Source organism: Galeopterus variegatus, unplaced genomic scaffold, assembly GCF_000696425.1.
Source record: "Galeopterus variegatus unplaced genomic scaffold, G_variegatus-3.0.2 Scaffold13763, whole genome shotgun sequence".
NCBI classification, from domain to species: domain Eukaryota; kingdom Metazoa; phylum Chordata; class Mammalia; order Dermoptera; family Cynocephalidae; genus Galeopterus; species Galeopterus variegatus.
The window spans coordinates 24619-33476 of NW_007739874.1; the positions used below are offsets into that span (position 1 = coordinate 24619).

Consider the following 8858-nt stretch of genomic DNA (forward strand, 5'->3'; position numbering starts at 1 on the left):
GCAACACTGAGGGTTGCGATCTGTTGCCGGACACAGAAAAAGACAAAAAAAGACAAAAAAAAAGAATGTTGCTTGAAATTCCTTTTCAGTCATTTCAAGGGCTTCCTGCTCTATAGGATCTGGTATTTGAGAATTATTGTATACTTTTGGTGGTGTAATGTTTTCTTGTTTTTTCCATATTTCTAGTATGTCTACATTGGTGTTTAGTCACCTGGTAGAGAAGTTGCTTTTTCTCATACTCTGGAGTGGGGTTTGTGGAGAGGGAGTTCCTCTCATGGATGTGTTTTATAATGATGTTTGAATGGGGTGTTTTAGTATTACTTCCATGTAGATGCAGTAGTGTGGTCTCCATGTAGGTACTTTGGCCAAATTGGGTATTGGAATTGTGTGAGAGTGCCTCTGTGACCTAGTCTCTGGGACACTCATATTTCCTTGTTGAGGTTGGTAACACTATGTTGGTTTGTCAAGACATAGGCAAGCTCTCAAATTTTGGGGGGTAGTGTCTTGCAGTCTTCTTGTCACTCTAAAGTTATGCTAGATGTTCTTGGGAGGGACTGTTAGCACCCTGGTTAGCTCACCCTGACCCTGATGGGTACACTGGGGTATACTAGTGCTCCTCAATTTGAATGGGTGACTCTGGGTGGGTTTTCTCTTTTTTCTTTCCTCTTTCCCTGGGCTCTGCTGGTGACTCCTTCTGCCTATACTGATGAGTGGTCACCAGGTAACCTATGAGGTAGTGGTGGCTGCTGTTATGGCAGCAAGCCATCCTTATGGCAGCAGTTTCTGTGGCAGTGGCTATCACAGACCCACTCATTCTGCACTGATGTCTATAGCAGTGGGAGGGAGTGTTGCTGATGGCATGGCTGCCTGTCACTCTAGTGGAGCCCTTCACGGCAGCTGGGTGAGTCTCTCTGGGGCAGGGCTTGCTTGCCAGGGTTCTGTGCCTAAATGTAAGAAGACTAAAAAGTTTACAGAATCTTAGGAGAAAAGATCAGAAAATGAGTATTCTAAAAAGAATTAGCTTATTGCATGCTTGACATTTAACAACATAACTTCCATAATACATTACTTCAATAAAATCATGGTATTTAGGGCTCTGAATTTGGATTCATTATTATCACAACAGTTTAGATTCCTGTCTGATATTTTGCAGATATTCTCTAATTTCAAATATATTCTATTTATGTATTAAATTGTTCTACTGAGCCTTTTTCTTTCCAGACTATGGGATATATTACAAAGTTAAGTCTTCATAAATTTTGTTAAACAACTTTATTGAGATATAATTTAGACACCATACAATTCACACATTTAAATGTACAATTCAATGGCTTATAGTATAGTGACAGTTGTGCAACCATCACCATAATCAATTTTAGAATATTTTTCATTACTTCCTCAAGAAACCCCTAGACCCCTTAGTGCCTCCTTCTCTCCCTCCCCACAGGCAACTACTAATGTACTTTCTGGCTCTATAGATTCACCTGGACATTTCATGCAAGTGGACTCATATAACATGCAATCCTTTGTGACTGGCTTCTTTTATTTAGATGAACCTTCTTTCAAGGTTATCAATGTTGTAGCATGATCACTATTTCATTTTTATTAACAAATAATATTCCATTGTACTGATATAGCACATTTTATTTATCCATTCATCAGCTGATGGACATTGTGCTATTATGAATAACGCTGCTATGAACATTAGTGTACAAGTTTTTGTGTGAACACAGGTTTTAATTTCTCTTGGGTATATAGCAAGGGGTGAGATTGCTGGATCATATGGTAATTCTATGTTTAAACATTTAGAGAAATGCAGACTCTTTCCCGAAGTAGCTGCATCCTGTTATACTCCTGCCAGCAGTATATGACGGTTCCAACCTTTCCACATCTTGTCAACATTTGTTGCTGTCTGTTATTTTAATTACAGGCATCCTAATCGCTAGGAAATCTCATTGTTATTTTACCTTGCGATTAATAATGTTGGGCATCTTTTCATGTTTTTATTGGTTATTTGGAGACATTTTTATTCAAAATTTTTGCTCATTTAAAAAAATTGTCTTCTTACTGTTGAGTTGTAAGTGTTCTCTCCATACCCTTGATACAAATCCCTTGATATATATATATGGTTTACAAGTGCTTTTTTCCATTCTGTGGGTTATATCTTCACTTTCTTGATGATGTATTTTGATTTGTGTTTTTAAAAAATATTTTTAATATGGATTTTAAAATTTATTTTATGTATATTTTATAAAAGCTGACAAAGGGAAGGAATATTATCATATCTAGGTATGGTTCCCCTTGGTATAGTTTCGCACATACGGTACAGCAAGCGGGTGATTCACCAAAAAGAACTATTGACTGATGGCGTTGACTGATGGTCTCTTAGGTGGTGGGACGAGTGAAGAACTTCAGAGAAATGAGTAGAGGTAAGGAACTTGAGAAGCAGTAGTAGGAAATGCTGAGCTCCTCCTTGTTGAGACCCTTGTTATATGACATGTTCACCTGAGCCCAGGTGGGAGGGCATTGACTGATGGCCTCTTAGGTGGTGGGACGAGTGAAGAACTTCAGAGAAATGAGTAGAGGTAAGGAACTTGAGAAGCAGTAGTAGGAAATGCCGAGCTCCTCCTTGTTGAGACCCTTGTTATATGACATGTTCACCTGAGCCCAGGTGGGAGGGCTGTAGAGGAGAAGGCAGGGCAGGTGATGTGGAGGAAAGAGCATGGGCCAAAGAGAACTAGGTTTATCTCCTACCCACCCCTACCAGTATGTTGTTCAATAAGTATGAACAAGTGAAGCTGTGACCAGTCCCTCTTCTGTGAATGGGAGATGCTCAACGTGATGATGTTGTGTTGGCACAATGAGGTGATGGCCGTGAAGTTCCGGGCATAGGTGAGGTGCTCACTCAATGTTAGTCCTGCTCTCCCACTTCATTTTCTTTTTATCTTTTGAACTTTATTAGGATACTTGAAAAAGTTGATGGAAAAATAGGTTTAAAAGATAATATGAATCTTTCCATGAACTTTTTGGAGATGTCTCATATTTATTTATTTATTTGACAAATAAAAATTGTATATTTTTTGTGTACAATATGCTGTTTTGAAATATGCATACATCGTGGAATAGTTAAGCTAATTAACATATGCATTACATCACATACTTATTTTTTGTGTGTGATGAGAACACTCAAAATCTATCATCTTACCATTTTTCAAGAATACAATACATTGTTCTTAACTATAGCCACCATGTTGCACAGCAGCTCTGTTGAGTATGATGTTACCTGTGTGTTTATCATATATGGACTTTATTGTGTGGCAGTATGTCAAAATTTTTTTATTTTGGTAAAGTTTAATTTATAATTTATTTATTTATGTATGTATTTATTTATTTATTCTTGTGTTACTTGTTTTGTGGTGAAATACAAAGCTTCGCCTAACCCAGGTCATAATAATTACTGCTGAACATTCTTTAACAAGATTTATACTTTTACCTCTTAACATTTAGTTCTGTGATATGTTTTCAGTTAATTTGTATGCTTGGTGTTAAGTAGTAGTCCAAATTTATTCTCCTGCATGTGGATATCCAGGTGTCTCATCACCATTTGTTGAAAAGGCTGTTCTTCCACTCACCCCCACAATTGAATTGCATTGGCACTTTTAATGAATATCGATTGACCATAGATGTGAGGGTTTATTTCTGTACTCTCAACTTTGTTCCATTCAGATACATGTCTATCCTTATGCCAGAACCACACTGTCTTGATTATTACTGTAGCTAGGTATTAACATTTGAAACTGTGTTTTTCTCTTTCAAGATTTTGTTGGCTATTCTATGTCCCATGAGTTTACATATGAATTTTAGAATCAGCTTGTCCATTTCTGCAAAGAAGTCAGCTGGTACTTTGAAAAGGATTGCATTGAATCTTTAAACAGATTTGGAGAGCATTGCCATCTTAACTACATTAAGTCTTAAAATCCATGAATGTGAGATGTCTTTACATTCACTTAAGTCTTCTTTAATTTCCTTGAACAATGTTTTATAGTTTCAGAGTGCAAGTTTTGCACTTTTTTTGTTAAAAATATTCCTAAGCATTTTTATTTACTTTCGTGCAATTGTAAATGAAATTGTTTTCTTAATTTTATTTTTAGTTTGCATTTTTCTATTGTGTAGAAATAGCATTGATTTTTGTATGTTGATCTTGTATCCTGAAATCTTGCTTAATTTATTAGTTCTGACGGTATTTTAGTAGATGCTTTAGTTTTCTATATATACAAAAACATGTTATATGCAAACAGACATTGTTTTACTTCTTCCTTTCTAATCTGGATGGCTTAGAACAGAATGATGAATAGATATGGTGAAAATTACATTTTTGTCTTTTTCCTGATTTTAGGGGGGAATGATTCAATCTTTCACCATTAAGCATGATGCTAATTATGGATTTTCACAGATGTCCTTTACCAGGTTGAGGAAGTTCCATTCTATTCCTAGTTTGTTGAACGTTTTTATCATCCCTTTCCCTGGTTCTCTCTGGTAAATTAGTTGGTCTACAACTTACCTTGTTTTTAAGTAAGAGGAGTTATTGTTGTTGAGAGCATCCTTAGACTTGAATTTTCCCGTGTTCCATTTCAAATAAAGACATTTCCTTTGAGGAGAACTTTGGCGTTCTCTTTTCCTGTGTACTGTCTCCTTCCATAGGCAAAGTCTTTAAGCCACCACTCTAGGTGCTATGAGGAGTAGCTGCTGATCTTTTTGGCTTGCCTCTCCCTGCATGGAATCTCTGCTCTACAAGCAAGGTGGGGTGAGGTTGTTCAGGGTGTTCAGGGTCCCAGTATTCTTGGCCTCCCATGCCTAAGTTAGAGGCTCCGTCTTATGGACCTAGATGGTCAGAAAAAGGGAGCTATAACCTCTCATCCACACTTATCAGGAATTTAGATTCTTAAACTCAGACTTGGAGGGGATGAGAAATCCTGGTGGCATGCCCCTCCTGGTGAGATATGGCAACCCTTGATTGAAAGTTCCTAGGAGTGGTAGTCCCGTATTACTGACCATACCTGCCTGGAGTGGACCTTCCATCAAGCTAAGCTGTGATGTGGGGAGGAAGTAGGTCATGGTTCAAATGCTAAAGAATATTGTTGTTTTTACCAGGTTTTCATAGATTTTTCCTGAATAATTTTTATTTGTCTGTAAGACAACTTTCAGAGAATTTACAGGGTTATGTTCTTACAGTTTTGACCAGCTTTGCTTCTTTGAGTGGTGACTGGGTCCATGGAGCACTTCACACACCCATCCTGGAAGTGGAGCTGAGTCTTCAGTAGCTTTTGACTTTCTTTTTTTGTTGCTATTGTTGAAAGTTTTGCTCATTTTTTACAATGAAGGCCTTGAGCAATATAATGGCAGATTCATTTTATTGAATATAAGTAAACACACTCAACTCAAACTTGGCATTTAAAAAGTGTAAATACAGTTGTGTACCACATAATGATGTTTCAGTTAATGATGGACTACATTTACAATGGTGGTCCTATAAGATTAGAATGGAGCTGGAAAATTCCTATTGCCTATGATGTACCCATCAAAATGTTGTAGCACAATGCATTACTCAAGTAGGAGCAATAGTCTATACCATGTAGCCTAGGCGTGTAGTGGGCTATACCATCTAGGTTTGTGTAAGTATACTTTATGATGTTTGCACAATGACAAAATTGCCTAAAAATGCATTTGTCAGAATATATCCCTGATGCATGACTGTATGCACGTGATGCATGATTGTATGTTCAAAATAAAGGACATATTGCTAGAAATACCCAATTAAAATGATCTGGCTATAGAAAAATAATTACATTTCACACTTTAATTTTTGTCATGTGAACTCATTGCACACCAATATCATACTTTATAAATATATCTCCTGAGGTTTTTTGTTGTTGTTGTGGTTGTGGTTGTTGTTGTTTGGCAGTTTCCAAGTCATTTTATTCAGAATTTTGAGTTTGTTTCCTGAATTAATAAATATTATACAAAATAATGCAAACATGGTTACCATTTTCTACCCCTTGCTCTGCCCACCTGGGGACAATCCCCTGGGCAACCTCTCTCAGGGGTTCTCCCTCCAGATTTGGTCCTGCAAATGAGGTTAAGCAATATATTATAGCCCCTTGAATCATTTTAAGAGGTATTCAGCTGGGTTAGGGAGAGCCTCTGGGATCAGAATTGATTAGGTTGGGGAAATGCTTTTTGGGAGAAGAGATGGCACCTGGGGCAAGAGCCTACCCCAAAGAAAAGGGAGTCTAAAATGTTCACCGTTCCTTCTTTTTTTTCTTAAAAACTAACATTAATTCAAAGAAAAAACAATGGCAGGATATCCAACCCTTGGTTCCCTTCCCTCCCCACTCCCATTACTCTTTATCCCCCCAACGAGACTGGCAACCTTGAGGGGCATCTCTTCAATGGAGTGCTGTAGAAAGCCTCAATGTCTGGAAGAGTCCTCTTCTCTTCTTCTGTCATCATGTTAATAGCCACACTCTTACGGCCAAATCATCTACCACGATCAATTCTATGGAGTTTTTGCCACTGGTGGAAAGGTCATAGTTGATGACTAAAGAAACCTGCTGCATATTAATACCTCTGGCCAGAAGGTCGGCGGTTATCAATACTCTGCTAGATCCAGAGTGGAACTCCCTCATGATCACACCTCATTCCTTTTGGTCCATATTTCCGTGTATGGCAGAGACAGTGAAGTCTCAGGCATGCATCTTCTGTGTAAGCCAGTCAACCTTCCTTTGGGTATTAATAAAGATGACTGCTGGAGTGATGGTCAGGGTTCCATACAAGTAACACAGTGTGTCCAGCTTCCACTCCTCTCATTCTACATTGATGTAGAATTGGCAGATAACTCCAAGGGTCAGCTCTTTCTTCTTGACAAGAATTGTAATCAAGGGATTGTAGCTGGCAACAAAAGCATGCATCTTCTGTGTAAGCCAGTCAACCTTCCTTTGGGTATTAATAAAGATGACTGCTTGAGTGATGGTCAGGGTTTCATACAAGTAACACAGTGTGTCCAGCTTCCACTCCTCTCATTCTACATTGATGTGGAATTGGCAGATAACTTCAAGGGTCAGCTCTTTCTTCTTGACAAGAATTGTAATCAAGGGATTGTAGCTGGCAACAAAACCACCTGGGTGTTGCTGTTGAGCTTTTCTAACATGTAATAGATCTGGTCTTTGAATCCACAGTTTAACATTTTATCAGCTTCACCCAGTACAAACATCTTGATGTATTTGGGAGACAGGCATATCCAGGGAAGCATATCTATAATGCAGCCAGGGGTACCCACAATGATATGGGACACTTCCATCTACAGCTTCTGCACCTCAGCATGCATATTGGTGCTCCAATGCAGGTGTGGCAGGAAGCACCCATATAGTCTCCCAATACCATGACCACCTTCTGTGTTTGCTGAGTCAGTTCTCAAGTGGGTGCCAGGACCAAGGCCTGGGTGGCTGTTAGATCGAGTTCAATCTGCTGCAGAATTGATATGGTAAATGTGGCCATTTTCCTGGTCCCAGATTGGGCTTGAGCAATTACATCATAACCTTTGATACAAGGAAAAATGGCTCGCTGCTGGATTGCAGAGGGCTTCTCAAAACCACATGCACAAATGCCACAGAGGAAGGGTTCTGAGAGGCTCATGTCATCGAAGCTGTCAATAATCTCATTCCAGTTACTCTCAATGACACCTTCAGGCTCCCTCCCATCAGGACCATTGTCTCTGGATCAGGAATCCTGACTCACAGACATGATCCTTAGACACTAGGCTCTCCTAGTTTTGGATGTATTAGACCTTAAAAATTGCCTTACTCCAAGAAATTCTGGGTCTTACTCCAAGAAATTTTGGATGTATGTGTGAAGTTTTTCTCTAAACTTCACACATAATGTTATTTGGAAAATTGTATGGCAGGAAAGGGAGACTTGGTCAAACAATAAGGTATAAGGTTAAATTTCTACGTGATCTTGTTAGACTTGTGTTACAGTCTTAACTGAAGCACAAAGTTTTGAAAGTGAAAAGAAAAAATAAAGTAGACATAAACTCAAGCTCACTAATAGGAGGCATCCATGACTCATCAGAAATGTTGTTTTCCATCGTAGTTCCTGACTCAAATATTTATTAGAGATTAATAATAAAAGCACTAGTTCTCAATTTATAGATGTCTGCAGCAAAGAAAATGGGTTCTAAAGGTCAGCCACTAAATGTTCAAACTAATCTGTTAACCAGAGAAATGTCTAATGTTAGATTTAGGTGAATATTTTATTTTTTCCTAAATTCTGTTTTTGTGTCTTCCAGTTCCTTTTGTGGATACACACATAAAAACATTGACTCCAGTGAGAATAACATACTGTTTTCTGAATATTTAAAACAATTAAGCCTTTACCATACTTCAACATGTTTGCAGGAACCTAAAAGAGAATGTAGGAGTAGACAAACGCATTCATACATTGAATCCAAAACACAAGAAAACAAAGCAAGGAAGTCAAGATGGTACCTTGGTTTAAATTTAAAAATATGTGACATTGTGAAGCATATTTGCTATGTGTAATACAGATATAAGGCTAAAATGTTTTTCTGGAAATTGAAACAATTGTTTCTTTCTTTCACTTTTGATAGAAATGACTGTGAAATTAATTTCACTTTTGATAGAAATGACAGTGAAATTATAGGATAACATTATTTAAAAATAAATTTATTAAATGAACGTATAGAACTAAAATATATTTGTTACAAAAAAATTGTGAAAGCTTAAATTATCCAGTGAGACCAAACTAAAAGTGATTTTGAAAAGAAATAAAAACATTTTTAA

The 8858-nt window shown here is 37.7% G+C and overlaps 1 pseudogene; it reads right to left on the reverse strand.

The window, feature by feature from the left end:
* Positions 1–6402: 6402 nt before the first annotated feature.
* Positions 6403–7800, reverse strand: LOC103581722 (annotated as a pseudogene).
* Between the last annotated feature and the right edge of the window lie 1058 nt (positions 7801–8858).